At 41.9% G+C, this 21,082-nt stretch overlaps 1 protein-coding gene across 10 annotated transcripts in view; it reads right to left on the reverse strand.

Moving 5' to 3' along the window:
- LOC139550835 (nuclear receptor coactivator 2-like) overlaps nucleotides 1-21,082 on the reverse strand; it is a 70,836-nt gene that overhangs the window by 46,745 nt on the left and 3,009 nt on the right. Inside the window, exon 1 of one of the 10 annotated variants that reach the window (XM_071362023.1) lies at nucleotides 10,677-10,944. The exons of the other annotated variants lie outside the window; for them this stretch is intronic. The gene's annotated coding sequence lies outside the window, so the exon portion shown is untranslated. Of the gene's footprint in view, nucleotides 1-10,676; nucleotides 10,945-21,082 lie in introns of those variants that run through there. 10 annotated transcript variants of the gene reach the window in all.

Genomic DNA, 21,082 nt, shown 5'->3' on the forward strand with positions numbered 1-21,082 from the left:
ACCAGCTCTGCTAGGACGAGTAAAATAGTCAGAGTGAGCTGTTGTCTAATTTGTGTCTGGACGTAACTAGCAAGATAGCCAATGTTATCTTGGGTGCTGTTGTTAGGACAGAACACTCTGATCAACCCTACTCCTCGGCCAGAGCGTCCAGTGTGCGCTCTGAACGCCCCGAGAGCGAATTTACGAACGGACAATCCGACAACACTCTGAGACTGCAAGCCCACTGGCACTCCAGATTACATTTACGAACACACCCGTAGTATAAACCAGCCTTTAGTCTTAATCTTTGGTTGTTTAGTACATAGCCTCACATGTGAATCCTTAGATATGGGTGGGGATAAAGCTTAAAAAGGGTGTGAACGATGCTGAATCGGTGTAGACAAAGAGCTCACCAGTAGGTACCAAAACATTCAAAGGCCATTTTCTCAAAAGTGAGGTTACAAGTTCATCAACTTTCAAAGCAGAATTACTTTCCCATTGTTCCTCAACTGTAGTGTATGATATACAATTTTCTAGCTCCGAGTCTCTACTTTTATCAAATGTAAAAAAACACAACTTCAAATTTTGCTACATAAAACCGAATCGAGACGGTTGGTCACATTTTGTCAGCATGTTAGGCTATCAGGTTAACAAGTGAATTATTTTGCTCTTCACTCGCAGTCACTTAGTAGCCTAGACCTACTCCCTACCAAAAGCCTGTGACTTCACGGACGTGTCTCAATCAATGTGATTTAAACTGAATCTCCATCTGTATAGGCTATTTGGTTCATTGGTTTCTGGCTGGGCCAATAAGTGGAGGTGTTATAGCTCATCAATTCGTATGCTCGTCGATCACTGATCAGAAACATTTTGGATGCAATAATGTAGCCCAAATCAAGTGTAGGCCTATTATTTTGCTGGATCGCGTATAGGCAACTCCAAAAGCCCACAGAGGTTGTGAAATATGAACACAAGACTCACATGCTTTAGAAAATAGGATTGCTATTATTTTCATGATGAGGATACTCAATGTAAGACCCTACTCCTGCACCTTAAAGTGGCGTGAGGGTAGGAAAGAGATGTGGAGCAAAAAAGCATGGGCTTTGGCTCTGTTTCAAAATAACCCTTTTTTTACATGACAGCAGTTCCACACATTCCCGTGACAAGTTGTGTGGGAAAAATATATTTTATTCTTACTACAAATTATATATATATATATGTGTGTTGACTGATCGAGGTAGGTGTGTCGTGTCTGTTTAATGAGAATGTGGTTAAAAGAAATGTTTTAAAAAATCTAAAAAATCTGGCAAAACACTGTATATCCTATGTGAAAGCAGTATCAGTAAACAGAGGTAGTGTCCCAAACGGCACCCTGTTCCCTATATAGTGCACTACTTTGACAGAGAGCCCTATGGCACTACATAGGGAATAGAGTGTCATTTGGGACGCAGCCCATTGCAAACAGCCTGCATTGGAGGGTCACCATGACCCCATGATGTGGGGCGACATGTTTCAAGAGCAAACACACAACTGTTTGTCTGGCTGCTTGGAATAAATGCATGGACAGAGCCTAGCCTACATCCTCATTCCATTACAAGGTGGCAGCTCTATACAGTCAGAAGATATAAATCATGTCCCACATTAGTGCTACACATTGTGATTCCACCCCCCATACAGCACTTTGAGCATCTGGAAAGGCACTACATAAATGCAGTCAATTATTAGCATTATTAATTATGTCAAAATACGGACCATTCAGCCATTTCCACCGTCGACTAAAGTTGAGGAACACCATTGGCTTTTATTTAGGGGGTAGATCAGCTTTAATACTGCAGATAGAGTGTAGCTTCTATCAATGTAATTGTCTGCATCTTTTCCAATCCCCCATATATTTGTTTGTAAACATTTTCTCCTAACCCTACCACCCCTCCCCTAATTGGAGTAAAGTAATGGACAATACTTAGGCTTCTACATCCAGCTTATAAATACTATATACCTAAAAATGTGCTATATATTTTTCAACTGTGCTGTGATGTTTCACAAAAGTTCTGAACCTTTATTCTCACAGTTTCTACAGATTGTAATTAAAGAATTATATTTATAGCAACATTTTTTATATTATTGATCGATTGACTAGGTTTTTTCAAATCACCCAGCAGTGCTATCCCTAGAATGCCAGCATCCCGGAGTCGCCTCTTCACTGTTGATGTTGAGACTTGGGTTTTGCGGGTATTATTTAACGAAGCTGCCAGTTGAGGACTTGTGAGGCGTCTGTTTCTCAAACTATACCCTAATGTACTTGTCCTCTTGCTCAGTTGTGCAATGGGGCCTCCCACTCTTTCTATTCTGGTTAGAGCCAGTTTGCGCTGTTCTGTGAAGGGAGTAGTACACAGCAATGTACGAGATCTTCAGTTTCTTGGCAATTTCTCACATGGAATAGCCTTCATTTCTCAGAACAGACTGATCAGTTTCAGAAGAAAGTAGTTTGTTTCTGGCCATTTTGAGCCTGTAATCAAACCCACAAATGCTGATGCTCCATATACTCAACTAGTCTAAAGGTCAGTTTTATTGCTTCTTTAAAATCAGGACAACAGTTTTCAGCTGTGCTAACATACTTGCAAAAGGGTTTAAGGATCAATTAGCCTTTTAAAATAATGGGCCTCTGTACACCTATGTAGATATTCCATTAAAGAAATCTGCTGTTTCCAGCTACAATAGTCATTTACAACATTAACAATGTCTCCACTGTATTTCTGATCAATTTTATGTTATTTAAAAAATTGACAAAAAAGTGCTTTTCTTTCAAAAACAAGGACATTTCTATGTGACCCCAAACTTTTGAACGGTAGTGTGTGTGTGTGTGTGTGTGTATACACACAACCACTTTTTTCCCCCCTCCATTCTATTTTGCAAGAATGTATAATAATTTAAACTGAAAATCAAACATTTTGAAACCAGGGATGTTTTGCGTATCAGTTCATGAACCATGTTCCATGGAATTGGTACATTGAAAATCTCTGCTATCTATATGGCACAGCTATCAATTTTTTCTTCCTTAAAATGAAACTGGTATACTTTGGTCTTTAATGCAGGGCTGACAAACAAGTTTTACTTTTTTCCCCCTTCCACTTGAGGTAATGCAATTAGTTGGTTGTAATTTTGATAGAGCAGACATTTCCGTATTGTTTTGTTTAGCTGCATGTGTGACAACTCCACCAGTCCTATTAATGATATAATTTACAAAGATACCTTAACATTTTTTCCAAATATATATATATATTTTTTAAATCAATGAGTATATTTGAGCTTAACCATAATATTTGTTCTGTCTTTTCTGGTGGATTAAACTGAAATTTGAACGAACTTTCTATGGCTTGTTTTAAAAATAGCAATATTTGAGATAATTTTCAAATAACTGAAAGTGAGAGAGGTTGTAATCTGAATAAAGGGAAAAAGGCCATTCTTGAACATGGGGTGAGACATTCTTACTAATCTGTTAGAGGACCAGTTCGGATTTAAGTATAACTTTTGTATGACTGACTCTTTTAGTGAGAGGTTTAATGTGTTAATATTTAATAATTTCTTTCCTCCGAATTCATATTGATTATATAAAATGGGCCCGTTTAATTTCGTCTGGCTTGCCATTCCAAATAAAATTGAATATTTTTTGCTCATATAATAAAAAATAAATTATATATATATATTTTTTTAAACGGTCGCTAGGTGTAGCCAAGGCCATAAGCCAATAGCTAATCTCAGATATTACTAAAAAGTTAATCAGGGTGATTTTTCCACAAATACACAGGCATTTTCCTTTCCATGGTAGCAAGATCTTATCTATTTTTACTAACTTTCTATTAAAATGTATTGTAGTGCAGTCATTTATTTCAGGACATGAATATTGAGTATGTCCACAACACCATTGGACCACTTTATTGGTAAACTACACGTTAATGTAAAAGTTGTATTTTTTTGTGATCCAATACGTAATATAGTACTCATCATAATTTGGTTGTAATCTGGAAATGTTAGTAAAGATCCTCAATGAGGCTGTGGAGGGATCTAAATTGTGGATTTAAAAGAAAACATGAATCAGCGTACAATGATACCTTTGTTTTTCCAACCCCTTGACAATATTCTTGGATCCGACATTAATAGCTAACATTTCGATGGCCATAATAAGATATTCCCAATAGTGGACAACATTGTTTTGCTCCTCTTGGCAGTTTAGTACTTTCTGATTAGTAGCCATTATTTACTATTTTACACATAGGGTTACTATACATAACTTTAACCCATTTTATAAGAGATTGTAAAAAAAAATATAACATTCCAGTCATACTTAATCAAAAGCCAGCTAATCAGCTATGAAAACCAGGCTTTGACTATGGTGATTTGGAGCAAGGTCTTCCAATTTCGAATACTTTTTCACATTCAAAAAATGGCAAAAGCCCTTTAAAAATGGTCTGCCATGATGATAATAAAAGAGGAGTAACCTCAGGCACATTTTAAATTCGATTGCGGGTTGAAGACAACGCAGCTTTTAAAAGGCAATGTTCTCGCATTTCGCAGAGATTGCATTCATAGTAAACGCTGTATGTCGGCTCAATTGGAATATACCTTTAAAAACGCATTGTCGGCTGTCCAGTGCGCTTAATCCTCCATTCAGTATTTAAGTTCCTCATCACCCAGGACTGGTTGTCATTGTAATAGGAAATGGAGCTGATATGACACAGTAGAAGCTTTCCTTTTGGACAAGCCAGAGAAGATTCCTTCACTTTTGCACCTTTATACTTGCTGAGAAAACCAGGACCTATTTTTGTTAGTTTAGTGACACCTTTTTACTCATTGAAATGCACTCTAGGATCTTTAGGATAAGTCTTCCAATTTCCACAGGTCCATAACATAACACTCCTCCTAAGGGCAAAAATACTCTGAATTCAAAAATAGTATTCTTTTCAGCATGCTGCACGGCCTGCAAAGGTCCACAACACACTTTAAATGTTCATTGTTTTATTAGTTGAAAATAACACACTACATGACCAGTGGTTTCCCAAAGGCAGCAAAGAGGCTAGTCTTTTGATCAGGAAGATAATCCTGTTAGGAAGCGGTGATCAATCCAACGGTTAATTCTGTAATGCCTCAGTTGGCCTCTGAACTGTCTTCTACTCGTTGCAGAAAATGTTTTAAATGGGTTTACTTTGTGAGGCACTTGGTTTCTCTAATTTCATTAGTATTGGAAGGAGAAGATGCTGGGGTGTAAGCATTTTGTGGTATGCTACATTACTGTTAATTCAGAGAGCCTGCCGCGGACGGTGATGGAACAATCTGTCCCAGTATGCTTTCTATGATCTGTGAGGTCATTACCATTGGATCAACCATAGAATTAGGAATTAGAATACTAATTTAATAGGATATCTATGGGATCAACACCATGATGTCATAATCATCATCAGACGTGACTGCTCTCTTCTTCATCATCCTTCTCCCTGGAGTGTCAAGTTCTTTGACAATAGTATTAAGGCTGGCCAGCACAACCAAATACAGGAATATAAATTAAAACATTTCTCATCACATAGGAAAGGAATCAGCCCTAAGTAACGGAGTTTAGAACACCCTTACTGAGGATGTTGACACACCATGAAATCAGAGACTGCCATGACTTCATGGACCCTCATACTCAGTGAGCTGTATCAGTCAGTGAGTCAGACTTTGAGGATGTCTAAGCCTGTACAGACAGATCTCTTAGCCTATAGAAAAGCCATGGTAACAGGGCTCAAGCCCTCCCATCAGACACATACACTGGGTATTAAATCTTCTTTAGTGTGGATTAGGAGCCCTAGTTTTCCTGTAGCAGCCCTATAGCTACGCATGCTGGTGTACAATCTCTGTTTGCAGAATAATCAATTCCAAGAGACGATGAATGAGAGCTGGAGCCAGCCATTATCAGGCTGATCCCACAGGTCAAATTGAATCAGGGCTCCGTCCTGCCGACGTTCCCTGGCCCACTCAGACTTCCTAGGTCAAATCAAATCTAAATGTTATGTCACATGCGCTAAATACAACCGGTGTAGTAGACCTTACCGTGAAACGCTTACTTACAAGCCCTTAACCAACAGTTCAGTTCAAGAAACAGAGCTAAGAAAATATTTACTAAATAAAAACAGTAAAATGAAAACTGGTACTGAGTAAATGTTCAGGGGTACAGGATAGTCGAGGTAATTTGTGCATGTAGTTAGGGGTAAAGTGACTATGCACGGACAATAAACAGCAGCAGCCGTGTAAAAAAAAAAAACAAGTGGGGGGGGGTAAATGTAAATAGTCTGGTTAGCCATTTAATTAATTGTTCAGCAGTCTCATAGCTTGGGGGTAGAAGCTGTTAAGGAGCCTTTTGGACCTAGACTTGGTGCTCCGGTACCGCTTGCCATGCGGTAGCAGAGAAAACAGTCTATGACTTGGGTGACTGGAGTCTGACAATGTTTTGGGCCTTCCTCCGACACCGCCTGGTATGTAGGTTCTGGATGGCAGGAAGCTTGGCCTCAGTGATGTATTGGGCCGTACACAATACCCTCTAACGCCTTACGGTCAGATACCGATCAGTTGCCAAACCAGGCAGTGATGCAACCGGTCAAGATGCTCTCGATGGTGCTTTAGAACTTTGAGGATCTGGGGACCCATCCATTCCAAATAGTTTCAGTCTCCTGAGGGGGAAAGTTGTTGTCGTGCCCTCTTCACAACTGTCTTGGTGTGTTTGGACCACTCTCGACCCGCTCCACTACAACCCTGCTGATGTAAATGGGGGCCTGATCTGCTATCCTTTCCCTGTAGTCCACAATCATCTCCTTTATCTTGCTCACATTAAGAGAGAGGTTATTGGCCTGGCACCACATTGCCAGGTCTCTGACTTCCTCACTATAGGCTGTCTCATCGTTGTCGGTGATCAGGCCTACCACTGTTGTCATCAGCAAACTTAATGATCGTGTTGGAGTCATGCTTGGCCACGCAGTCATGTGTGAACAGGGAGTACAGGAGGGGACTAAGCACGCACCCCTGAGGGAAACCGGTGTTGAGGATCAGCGTGGCTACCAACATGAGTGCTACGGGGCGGTAGTCATTTAGGCATGTTACCTTCACATTCTTGGGCACAGGGACTATTGTGGTCTGCTTGAAACATGTAAGTATTACAGACTCAGTCAGGGAGAGGTTGAAGACAGTTGGTCCGCGCATGCGCTAAGTACATGTCCTGGTAATCTGTCTGGTCCCACAGGCTTGTGAATGTTGACCTGTTTAAAGCTCTTGCTCACATCGGCTACGGAGAGTGTGATCACACAGTCGTCCGGAACAGCTGGTGCTCTCATGCATGCTTTAGTGTTGCTTGTATTTAGCTCGTCTGGTAGGCTCGCGTCACTGGGGAGCTCGCGGCTGGGTTTCCCTTTGTAGTCCGTAATAGTTCGCAAGCCCTGCCACATCCGACGAACGTCAGAGCCAGTGTAGTAGGACATATGGTGCACTACTTTTGACCAGAGCTCTACGGGCCCTGATCAAAGTGAATTCGGAAAGTATTCAGACCCCTTGACTTTTCACATTTTGTTACATTACAGCCTTATTCTAAAATGGATTTAATAAAACATTTTCCTCAATCTATACACAAAGTGGTTTTTAGACATTTTTGCAAATGTATTAACAATAAAAAACAAATACCTTAACATAACTATTCAGACGCTTTGCTTTGAGACTCGAAATTGAGCTCAGGTGCATCCTGCTTCGATTGATCATCCTTGAGATGTTTCTGCAACTTGATTGTAGTCCACCTGGGTTAATTTCAATTGATTGGACATGATTTGGAAAGACACACACCTGTCTATATAAGGTCCCGCAGTTGACCGTGCATGTCAGAATAAAAATCAAGCCATGAGGTTGAAGGAATTGTCCATAGAGCTCTGAGACAGGATTGTGTCGAGGCACAGATCTGGGGACGGGTACCAAAAAAGATCTGCAGCATTGAAGGTCCCCAAGAACACAGTGACCTCCATTTTAAAATGGAAGAATTTTTCGAACCGCCAAAACTCTTCCTAGAGCTGACCGCCCGGCCAAACTGAGCAATTGGGGGAGAAGGGCCTTGGTCAGTGAGGTGACCAAGAACCCGATGACCACTAACAGTTCCTCTGTGGAGATAGCAGAACCTTCCAAAACCACAACCATCTCTGCAGCACTCCACCAATCAGGCCTTTATGGTAGAGTGGCCAGACAGAAGCAACTCCTCAGTAAAAGGCACATGACAGCCCTCTTGGAGTTTGCCAAAAGGCACCTAATGACATCTGGAGGAAACCTGGCACCATCCCTATGGTGAAGCATGGTGGTGGCAGCAGCATCATGCTGGGAGGATGTTATTCAGCAGCAGGGACTGGGAGACTAGTCAAGATCAAGGTAAAGATGAACAACCTGCTCCAGAGCGCTCAGGACCTCAGACTGGGGCGAAGGTTCACCTTCCAACAGGACAACAACCCTAAGCACACAGCCAAGACAATCCAGGAGTGGCTTCGGGACAAGTCTCTGAATGTCCTTGAGTGGCCAAGCCAGAGCCTGATCTAATATATCTGGAGACCCCTACAAATAGCTGTGCAGCGACGCTCCCCATCCAACCTGACAGAGCTTGATAGGATCTGCAGAGAAGAATGGGAAACTCCCCAAATACAGGGGTGCCAAGCTTGTAGCGTCATACCAAAGACTCAAGGCTGTAATCACTTCCAAAAGTGTTAACAAAGTACTGAGTAAAGGGTCTGAATACTTATTTAATGTAATATTTCAGATTTCATTAGTAAAAATGTATTAAAAATAAAACTTTTTGCTTTGTCATTATGGGATATTGTGTGTAGATAGGGGGGAAACTATTTCAATCCGTTTTTGAATAAGGCTGTAACGTAACAAATTGTGGAAAAGGTCAAGGGGTCTGAATACTTTCCGAATGCATTGTATAGGGTAATAGGGTGCCAATATTAGGAAGCTGTTCCTAATGTTTTGTAGACTCAGTGTATAGGGAACTTTACAGGAAATATGGTGTCATTTGGGACACAACCTATGATGACTCACGCCCACCTAGCTCAATTAACGGTGATATCATAGAATATCCAGAAGACTGGATGTATCTAGAAGAAAATGCGTCACTCATCATACTGACACACAGCATAGGACCAACCAGATGTTATCGGCTCAGCTCAGGCTGCTACCACAGTAAATCAGGATAGGCATTTCTAACACCGTCTTTGATTGTTTTCCTAATTTTCTTATGACTTGTGACACTTCTGTGCTGGAATGTGCAGCAAACGACTGCCTCACTGTGTGTGTGCAGGCTGCGAAGTGGAGTGTAGACCAAGTGTGCTCATCGTCAATGACCCACTTCTGTCCAGTTTGTCTCCCTCAATGCAAATACAGCCCAAATTGCTATTTGCATAAAGCGACCAGTCAATCACTGTAATTTACTTAGAAAGAGGATAATTTGGACTCAAAGATAGATTTCTGTACACTGACTGAGCACACATTAGTTTAGAAACATTATTTAGATTACGCTCAATGGGCCGATGGAAGGCAACATGGAAATAACAGGCTGAACTCATTACCGCCTATGTGGGCTTGACAATGTCTGTGACACCAAATGCCACCCTACTCACTAAAGGTCCATGGGGCTCTGGCCTTATGTACTGCACAACATAGGGAATAGGGTGCCATTTACGACGCAAGCAATGTCAGAATGCATTGATCATGGAACCGGATCAATACCATTGAACACACTTACCCTGTGGCTAACTAATTTCCTAACACAGACAGGAATCATATATAGTAATGGCACAGTGGACATTAGGTCCAAAAAAAATGGCGCTGCCTTGCAGCTGCATTCCAAAACATTGAAATCGCTGGCTTTATCGCATCCATGTGAAAACACAGCAACAATGGCTGAAGCTGCGTCACATTCTATAGCCTGGTCCGAGATCCGTTTGTGCGCTTGCCTACTAAATTGCTGTCCTTGTCAAGCCAAATGAGTGACAGGGAGTTGGCATGATAGCACAAACAGACTGGCACTCGGGCTACGCGATCTAGGCTCAGAAAACAAAAACAACTAAACCAGAGTCGCATGGAAGCTTTGTTGACTGTCAGTGGCACCTCTTTATCCCCTATGCTACACCAGGCCAAGCAAGGAGCAGGCAGGGTGTTGTGTTAAAGAGCCATGTTCACCTTCCTCAGCCCTGTACTGAAGAGATGCTCCATGACCGGTGGCCTACTGTACGACTGTCTGCATCTCAAAAAACCCATTCCCTATGGAGAGAGGAATGTCCTACTGTTGATCAACTGTACACACTTAATAACGCGCCACACATTATTCCCAGAACCAACTCTATACAAACAGTTAAGTCAGTATACCAGTATACCCTGATCAGACTTGTGGGTAGTTTACAAGAGGCTTGTCCTGTTCATCTCAGGTGACATCATGTAGGACTGCTGACAACACACGACAAAGAGCTAATGGAATGTTCTGTGGACATCTAAATACCTCTCAGAATAAGGTTGGAAGTTTGTTGTGTAGATAAAAGCCCACACAAACACTTGCCTAAAAACAAACTGCACCAAATGTACCAACAAACAAAATATTTGTCCACTTCCATTGTGAAACAATAGCTAGGCCTATTTATTCCATTACTTACCGCTTTGACCAAAGGTGGGTCCGTAAATCCACAGTGTCTGACCCATGGCTACTGTAGTTTCAGTTTCACAGCAAAAACAGGAGCAGCCCTCTCAGTTAGATAGCCTAGTAACGTTGAGTCCAGGCAGGCAGGCAGTCACCGCACTGTAGAAACTACACAGCGATGTAGACAGAGGAACATGCTGGAGCAAGGACGTGCGCAAAAAGCAGATTACCCTCCTGTGTCATCTGCTCCTAATGACAGCTGACAAACTACAGCACAAATCCTCCTTGAACTGCCCGGCCGATGAGCTCCAATCCCCTCCCCCCACTCCTCCCTAGCCCCGCCCCCCGAAAATACAGCACAGCCAGAGTACAGCGCTCGAAAATTCCAATAGCTTCTGACGCCCGGCCCGAAAAGTGGTTTCCTTTTTCACCAAGATAATGGCCTACTCTTGTCACATGACACAAAGCAGAAGCAATAATGGACTGGCAAATGAGGTGGAGGCAGTGTGCGTTTGACACAGCAGGCAGCTGGCTTTCGTTTCACTAGCCCTGTCAACCTGCAGAGGTCTCTCCCCCTTTACTTTCACTTTGCAGAACATTATTTTATAACATCAACATTTGGGGAACAGCTGATTTATAGAAACAACAAAGGGCTTGTTGTTATCATACAGTTGTGTATGTGCCAGTTGAGTAATTGTTGTTAGATACAAATATAGTACACACTATAGTAAACCCCGTTGACCAGTGTCCTCACCAGGGGGTGTACTTGTACAATCAATCAGCCTCACGCTACTGTAACAGGAGACATCCTCCTGCACCATGGGCCCTTTCTGGCTCGTACAAGGCTTACTTTTCTTATAGTAAACACAGGTCTGTTCCAAAGCAGAAAAGGCACAATATCAGGGAAGGAATGAGAACGGTTGATTCAGCTGACTCACCGTGGCTTTATGAGACACATTGTTCTTAATGAACTTCTGCTGCAGGTTTCCTTCAGACATCATCCACTCCTCTCTATGAAAGCCTGACCAAGAAGAGGCATACTACAGTTTGATCCAAACCTAAGACAGCTACTGTACATTCAATTGGCTCAAGAGAGAGCTATAGTTAGTTTAATGCAATCAGCCAAGTTCTCTGTAGACACGCGAGGAGCAGTATATACCACTTGAACGTGTGAGGACCATAACATGAAATTGAGTCCAACAAGTCAGAAAGCACTGCAATAAGAGAATGAGTAAAAAGAGGAAGCAAATTTCTTGGGGACCAGCCAACTAGAAAGCTAGAGCTTTCACACGCTTTCTGTGTGTGTGTGTGTGTGTGTGTGTGTGTGTGTGTGTAGAAAAGAGGTTTGTCTGATTTGTACTGTATGAAACCACAGAGCACTTGAAGATGCACCTGCTCCCAGAGAGACCAAACGGAAGCGTGGGGACGAAAGCTGACTAAAAGTGATTTCCACCAGGCCCAGCCCCTCTCTGCCGCCCCACCACACCACTCAGAGGGAGGAGCAGAGCCTAGCACACACTACATCACTCACACTTTACAGCAGAAGGGCATAGGGAAGATGGGAGGGCTGGGGGCCATAGGGCTGGGGGCTATAGGGCTCGGGGCCATAGGGCTCGGGGCCATAGGGCTGGGGGCCATAGGGCTCGGGGCTATAGGGCTCGGGGCTATAGGGCTCGGGGCTATAGGGCTCGGGGCCATAGGGCTCGGGGCTATAGGGCTGGGGGCTATAGGGCTCGGGGCTATAGGGCGTGCCGGTAAGACTCAGCCCTATGACTAAAGCACTAAGTCTGACTCATCATCAGTCAACCGTCACTCATCAGAAGACAGACTCAAGTCTCTGATGATACAGGGAGGTTACAAGCAGGTGCTGTGACCTTTTCAACTTCTGCTTTTCCACTTTGGGAGTGAATAGAAAATGAAACGTGTTGGCAGAAAGAAAGACTTGAACCCATGAGGTGGGGGGGTTTTGACATGTTAATGGATTAAATGCTTCTGCTTCAATAGGGTGCGTCGAGATAAATAATCTAACCCTTTCACATGTATTTCATCATGCCAAATCATAGGATGGTTACATAGCAAACCACCCCACAAAAAAAACTCACTGCCTCTCACCAATGGAGGCCGGTCGTTTCAAGGTTGCTTCTTTCATTGCACATTAATCTAGTATGCCCTACATCCATCACAGCTTCTTTTTAAGTGAATTTCAAAAACTATGCAGGACAAAAACAAGTCAAATCTTTTCCAAATGAGGACAGGTCCTGAGGTGCGCACATAAAGCAGCGACACACACACTTCAGCTCTAAACAGGGACTGGTCAAATCCCCCAGTCAGTCAGGACAATCATGTGATGCTGTGTGTTGAGAGCAACAGTGCTTTCCTCCTCCTGTAACATGATCTCCACCAACAACAGGGCACTGGAGAGAGGGGATGGGTGGGGGAGCGTGGCCGGAGAACATCAGCTTTCTGTTGATAGTCAAATCAATTGAAAGGAAGAATTCAGAAAAGAACAGTGAGCTATGCTTAGGATGGTATATAAAAGTTGATACATTTTTCGAAGGTCCGCACTTAAAATATATTTGTCAAGTTATATTATGCCATGTTATTAAATTAGAGGCAACAAGAGCAAAAATAAATGTTTTGGTTGCTAGACCACCGTCAGTGTGACAAAATGTAATGTGGCCTAAATCAGTGTGTCTGGTCATTACCATGTCAGAGCATCTGTGTTTAAGTTCCTCGCAGCTGATCGGAGGTCAGGAGTTCACCATTCTTTCCCCCTGGAATGCGCCAATGACAGGGCAGCTCAAAGAGTAATGTTGGCTCAACCAGCTCAATTGATTAGGTCCAGTAATGTGATCTGAACACACACAAGGATGAAACAGCACCTCACTCCAATGGAATTTCTCTCCTGGTTGAAGGCTTGAAACTATGGGCCTAGTCGCCTGAGCAGCACACTGTGACCTTTGGCCGAGTGCTTACACGTCATTACTGAATCAACAGGTAATGCTATTTGTTGTCGTTTTCATTTGTCCAACTAGCTCACGGTAGACTTTGCCTCCTGCCTGCGCAGATCTAACATCAGATTAGATTTTTCTCTATCAATTCAAGCCTTAAAGTGTCCGCATGCTTCCCATCTGAAACAGTTCGTGCATATATGACGCCATTTTTGTTCGTTTTGGTCTTTGGCACTGTTTATTTTCAGCTGTACAGGCACACAACATTTTTCCTCGAGGCAAGCCGAAGTTGGGTAGCCCCCTTCGTCAGTGATTGGTCAACAGTAGAGATTGTTTAAGTGTTTGTTGGTCATTCAACCAGAGACAAAATCGTTTTCATTCTCATTTTTCTTCACTAGAGAAATACTGCACTAGACATCTTAAATTAGGTAAAAAAAATAAAAAAATAATTATATATATAAATATTTTTTAAAATCGATTTAAAATAAGATGTCCTCGCCAAAAACATCAAAATGAATGACATTTATTGAGTCAACTTAGATTAATTCTGGCTAGTACAAACAGTACCATTGACACTTTTTTCTTGTTTTTCCAAATCAGAAGGTCTTTTAAGGGAGTATGCAAGCACACTCGTTCGGTTCACCTAGCCAAGTGTGACACCTTCTGTATTTTGAAAGTTGATTACTGACATGCAAAACATTTTGGGACTGTATCAACATTTGACTTCTGAAATAAACAGCAAAACATAGTTTGTGGAATTGTTCATTAAATCATTTTACACACACACACACACACAGCAAGACCTACTTCCAGGCTATGATTAATTGGTGTTACTAAGCAACCAGATGGTAACAGAGTGAACTTGAGGTACTGGGAACTGTACGAGACTGCTGAAATATGTGCTGGTTTGAGTAAAAAGGCTTTTATTTCAGAATTATACCGGAAAGAAAGCATCTTAGTAGCCTATTGTTATTATGGTGTTGCCGTTTCGATGTCAATATGGTATCATGATCACATTGTAATGATGATATTACTCAAAATCACCATAACCACCAATGTATTTTCAAAACATGACAGACTTGAGAGTTCATTGGGAGGCTTTTCACATCCAGAACAGTAAATTCTACAATATATCCAGACTAAACCATGGAAACCCTGCCAGATTGCGCAACAAGCAGGTAAACTGAACACTGCGTCTAACAACTGGTGCTGCAGTTACACGGTTAAAAAGCATCTACTGCTGAACCCTTTTCACAGCAATGTGGGATTCCTAAAAATAAAATAAAAACTAAACAATCCTACAACCAAGCCAAACAAACAGGAGGTTGGTTCCAAGCCTGCCTGGCTGTTAGTCTACAGCGCCTTCACACAGAGTGTAGCACAGTGGCGACTTTATCACCAGGACCCGTCACAGAGCTGCAGAATTATGGCCACAGCTCAAACTAAATTAGCACTTGTTATGCAACCCTGGACTTGGCTCCCAGGCCACTGGTTCATTACACTGCATTCTGATTCACTATCGTTTGCTGTGTGGCCTACAAACAGTTTACCATGGTGGGTTGAGACTGTCTGTGAGTACACCAAGTACACTTATTCAAATTGTGCGTGGCGTGTGTGTGGACTGTGCAAACACCACAGATTCCCTATTTGAACCAGTCTCCTCCCCAGTGTAGTATGTTACAACCACCATTTCAAGACATTAATTGCTCTTTCAGAGCATTGTTGAATGCTAGAAAGGAATGGACCCCTTAAATCAAATGTTAATACTTACGAGCCCCTAACCAACAATGCAGTTTCCAAAAAATATGGATAAGAATAAGAGATAAAAGTAACAAGTAATTAAAGAGCAGCAGTAAAATAACAATAGCGAGACTATATACAGGGGGGGTACCGATACAGATTCAATGTGCGGGGGCACGGTCAGTTGAGGTAGTATGTACATGTAGGTAGAGTTATTAAAGTGACTATGCATAGATGACAACAGAGAGTAGCAGTGATGTAGAGGGGGAGGTGGGGGAGGCAATGCAAATAGTCTGGGCCGTTTGACTAGATGTTCAGGAGTCTTATGGCTTGGGGGTAGAAGCTGTTTTGAAGCCTTTTGGACATAGACTTGGTGCCCCGGTACCGCTTGCCGTGCGGTAGCAGAGAGAACAATCTATGACTAGGGTGGCTGGAGTCTGACAATTTTTAGGGCCTTCCACTGACACCGCCTGGTATAGAGGTTCTGGATGGCAGGAAGGTTGGCCCCAGTGATGTACTGGGCTGTTCGCACTACCCTGTAGTGCCTTGCGGTCGGAGGCTGAGCAGTTGTCATACCAGGCAGTGATGCAACCAGATCATACTGTAAGGTGGCACTGGCAGTCCATCCATTAACTATCGTTGAGGTGTTTGAGGTGGTGACTGCCTGGACGGTTGGGTTAACACTGGTAGTGTTAGTAAGTCTGCGGCCAAAGCAGTTAATACTGCGTGGGAATCAGAACAGTCACTGAGACACCCGTCACTGCAGTGTGACATCCAGGTGACAGACTCAGTGTGTGGCGACGGCGGCACTTAATGCACACACTCTAGTGTTTCCGTCGCAATCATTTATGTGGTGCTGTACCCACGGCAAAATTTCCACCCCCCAAAAAAAATGTCTGCAGAGGCACACTATGAAGATGCTATAACAGTCCACGTTTACTTTTCCTTCGCAAACAAAACGTGTAATGAATAGAAAACTCTGATAACCCCATAGTAGAATAGTTACCTACCTAGTCGGCTTGATGTATGTTCTACGTGAGAGAAACATTCCTCTCGAGGTGCATTCAAGTTACGAGTGCCATAGTGAGGGAAACATGCACTGACAAGCAGTCAATGCACAACAATTCTTGCAATCGCTGTTAAAACAGCAGTTAATGGCCTTTGTTAAAATAATAATAATTAAAAGAGGGGGATCCCAGCTTTCCATTCCTAATCTATTTGTTTCTCAACTCCTAAATATAGTTAAAATCGCACCATTTTAAAACCTGAGTTTTTAGCAGCCATATGGTTAATCTTCAGGATCGGTGTCCCGTTCACGGGACGGTTGAGCTAACGTAGGCTAATGGGATTAGCATGAGACTAAGTAACAAGAACATTTCCCAGGACATAGACATATTTGATAGTCAGAAAGCTTTAAATTCTTGTAAAATTTACTGCACTGTCCAATTTACAGTAGCTATTACAGTGAAAGAATACCATGCTATTGTTTGAGGAGAGTGCACTATTTTGAACATGAAGTTATTAATAAACAAATTAGGCTCATTTAGGCAGTCTTGATACAAAATTTTGAACAGAAGAACGGTTGAACGGTTGATTTTTTCTTTGTATTATCTTTTACCAGATCTATTGTGTTATATTCTCCTACATTCCTTTAACATTTTCACAAACTTCAAAGTGTTTCCTTTCAAATGGTACCAAGAAAATGCATATCCTTGCTTCAGGGCCTGATCTACAGGGAGTTAGATTTGGGTATGTCATTTTAGGCGAAAAATTAAAAAACGGGTGGAACCTTAAGAGGTTTTATGCACTAGTCTCATACAAAACATCCTGATCTCGCGAGTTTACATTCTGTTTCGCAATACGGATATCCATGTAGAGAAACAGAATGCAAGCTTGCGAGATCGGGATGTTCGTACTAGGCTAGTGCTTAAAACCACTCCGTAATTTGCAGTGAGTGCAAAGGGGAGAGTGGGGCTAATGTAACCCGGGTTAATGGTAGGGTAACTTGGGGTAAAATGCCACTCTACATCATAATCATTTTTGGGGAGTGACTTAAATGGTGATGAGACAGATTATATTTTAGATGAGCAGGGAAGGTGTTGGGAGAGGGGGGGGTGACATGAAGTGGTTTCTGTTAGAAGTTAAGGCATGGGGTATTTTACCCCTGGTGGTGGATTACCCCAAGTTACCCTAACAGGTAGACAGACCTACATTATATTCACGGTATTTATGCTAATTTTGGGGGACAATTCAGCAACGGGATGGCAACTACACTGAACAAAAATATAAAATGCAACATTTAAAGTGATGGGACCATGTTTCATGAGCTGAAATTAAAGTTCTTAGAAGTGTTCCACACACACAAAAAGCATATTTCTCTCAAATTGTGCGCACAAATGTTTACATCCCTGTTAGTGAGCATTTCTCTTTTGCCAAGATATGCCACACGTGTCAGGTGGATGGATAATCAAGAACCTGATTAAACAGCATGATAATTACACAGGTGCACCTTGTGCTGGGGGGAAAAGGACACTAAAATGTGCAGTTGTCACAACACAATGCCACAGATTAGAGGTCGACCGATTAATTAGGGCCGATTTCAAGTTCCCATAACAATCGGTAATCGGCCTATTTGGACAACGATTATGTTGCAAACCACGAGGAAACTGCGTGGCAGGCTGACCACCTGTTACGCGAGTGCAGCATCAAAAGGACCTTGTGGCTGCAAGGAGCCAAGGTAAGTTGCTAGCTAGCATTAAACTTATCTTATAAAAAACAATCAATCTTCACATAATCACTAGTTAACCTAGTAATATCACCCATGTGTAGTTACCTAGCTTGTCCTGCGTTAAGCATCAGCTCTCTGAGCAGCTTACCGATCACTGTACCTGTACACAGCCAATCTGTAAATAGCACACCCGACTACCTCATCCCCATATTATTACTTACCCTCTTGCTCCCCAGTATCTCTACTTGCACATCTATCACTCCAGTATTAATGCTAAATTGTAATTATTTTCACCTCTAGGGCCTATTTACCTATTTGCCTACCTCCCTACATTTGCACACAATGTACATAGATTTTTCTATTGTGTTATTGACTATGTTTTTGTGTAACTCTTGTTGTTTTTGTCATACTGCTTTGCTTTCTTGGCCAGGTCGCAGTAGTAAATGAGAAATTGTTCTTAACTGGCCTACCTGGTTAAATAACGGTGAAATAAATATATAATCAATGCGGTGCCTGTTAATTTATCATTGATTCACAGCCTACTTCAACTTCGCCAAACAGGTGAAAAAAGCACAATCATTGGACAAATGTACCTAACTATAAACATCAATGCCTTTCTTAAAATCAATACACAGACGTATATTTTTTTAAACCTGCATATTTAGTTCAAAGCAATGCATGTTAGCAGGCAATATTAGTGTCACTTGTCTTGCGTTCAGTGCAATCAGAGTCACCATTTCTTCCTAACAAAGACCGTAATTCATTTGCCAGAATTTTACATAATTATGACATAACATTGAAGGTTGTGCAATGTAACAGCAATATTTAGACTTGCGGTTGCCACCCGTTTTATAAAATACGGAACGGTTCTGTATTTCACTGAAAGAATAAATGTTTTGTTTTCGAAATGATAGTTTCCGGATTTGACCATATTCATGACCAAAGGCTCATATTCCTGTGTCTATTATATTATAATTAAGTCTATGATTTGGTATAGCAGTCTGACTGAGCGATGGTAAGCAGAAGCAGGCTCGTAAGCATTCATTCAAACAGCACTTTACTGCGTTTGCCAGCAGCTCTTAGCAATGATTGATGCACAGCACTGTTTATGACTTCAAGCCTATCAACTCCCAAGATTAGGCTGACAATACTAAAGTGCCTATAAGAACATCCAATAGTCAAAAGGTATATGAAATACAAATGGTAGAGAGAGAAATAGTCGACGCGTCATAATTCCTATATCTACAATCTAAAACTTCTTAACTGGGAATATTGAACAACCAGCTTTCATATGTTCTCATGTTCTGAGCAAGGAACTTAAACGTTAGCTTCTTTTTCTTTATGGCACATATTGCACTTTTACCTTCAACACTGTTCTTGCATTATTTAAACCAAATTGAACATGTTTCACTATTTATTTGAGACGAAATATATTTTATGTATTGTATTAAGTTAAAACAAGGGTTCATTGTTCATTCAGTATTGTTGTAATTGTTATTATTACAAATAAATATACTTTTTTTTTTATAAAAAAATGTTGGCCGATTAATCAGTATCGGATTTTTGGGTCCTCCAATAATCGGTATCGGTGTTGAATAATCATAAAATCGGTTGACCTCTACCACATGTCTCAAGTTGAGGGAGTGTGCAATTGGCATGCTGGCTGCAAGAATGTCAAAATCAAATCACATTTTATTGGTGGTAGGTGGTAGACCTTCCCATGAAATGCAAACGTTCAATTCTCTGGCTTGCGTGTTTATTTCTCTACCATAAGCCACCTCCATCGTTTTAGAGAATTTGGCAGTGCGTCTAACCGACCTCACAACTGCAGACCACATGTAACCATGCCAGCCCAGGACTTCTACATCCGGCTTCTTCACCTGGGGGATTGTCTGCCGCCTTCCACTCAGACAGCTGATGAAACTGTGTGTTTGCACAACCAACGAATTTCTGCACAAACTATCAGAAACCGTCTCAGGGAAGCTTACTTGCATCCTCACCAGGGTCTTGACCTGACTGCAGTTCAGCATCGTAACTGACTTCAGTGGGAAAATGCTCATCTTCGATGGCCACTGGCACACTTGAGAACTGTATCAGGCAGATAGCGTATATGCCATTGTGTGGGCAAGCGGTTAGCTGATTTCAACGTTGGGAACAGAGTGCCCCATGTTGGCGGTGGGGTTATGGTACGGGCAGGCATAAGCTACGTACATCGAACACCATTGCATTTTAATCAATGGCAATTTGAATGCACAGCGATACCGCAATGAGATCCTGAGGCCCATTGTCATGCCATTCATCCGCCGCCATCACCTCATGTTTCAGCATGATAATGCACAGCCCCATATCGCAAGGATCTGTACACAATTCCTGGAAGCTGAAAATGTCCCAGTTCTTCTATGGCCTGCATACTCACCAGACATGTCACCCATTGAGCATGTTTGGGATGCCCTGGATCGACGTGTATGACAGCATCTTCCAGTTCCCGCCAATATCCAGAAACTTTGCACAGCCATTGAGTGGGAAAACATTCCACAGGCCATAATCAACAGTCTGATGAACTCCACGCGGCGGAGATGTGTCGCAGGAGGCAAATGGTGACCACACACCAGATACTGACTGGTTTTCTGATGAAATCCATAGATTAGGGCCTAATAAATTTATTTCAATTCACTGATTTTCTTATATGAACTGTAACTCAGTACAATCTTTGAAATTATTGCATGTTGGGTTTATATTTTTATTCAGTGCAGTTAAAATATCACATTTGAGATCTAGCTAATGATTAGCCCAATAGGGCAAATGCAGATAGGCAATCCCATTCTTCAGCCTATTTATTAATAGCCACTATGCTGCATTAGTTAAGCTACAGGTGGTAATGCTTATTGCTAACAGCATACCTGATCATATAGACCATGCATATATGCATGGTCCAAAATGTTAAAATAATTAACTAATCATTTTACCACTAGCCTGTTAAAGCCTCATTTCTGGAGGTATAAA

The sequence above is a fragment of the Salvelinus alpinus genome, chromosome 23 (assembly GCF_045679555.1).
Source record: "Salvelinus alpinus chromosome 23, SLU_Salpinus.1, whole genome shotgun sequence".
Taxonomy (NCBI): Eukaryota; Metazoa; Chordata; class Actinopteri; order Salmoniformes; family Salmonidae; genus Salvelinus; species Salvelinus alpinus.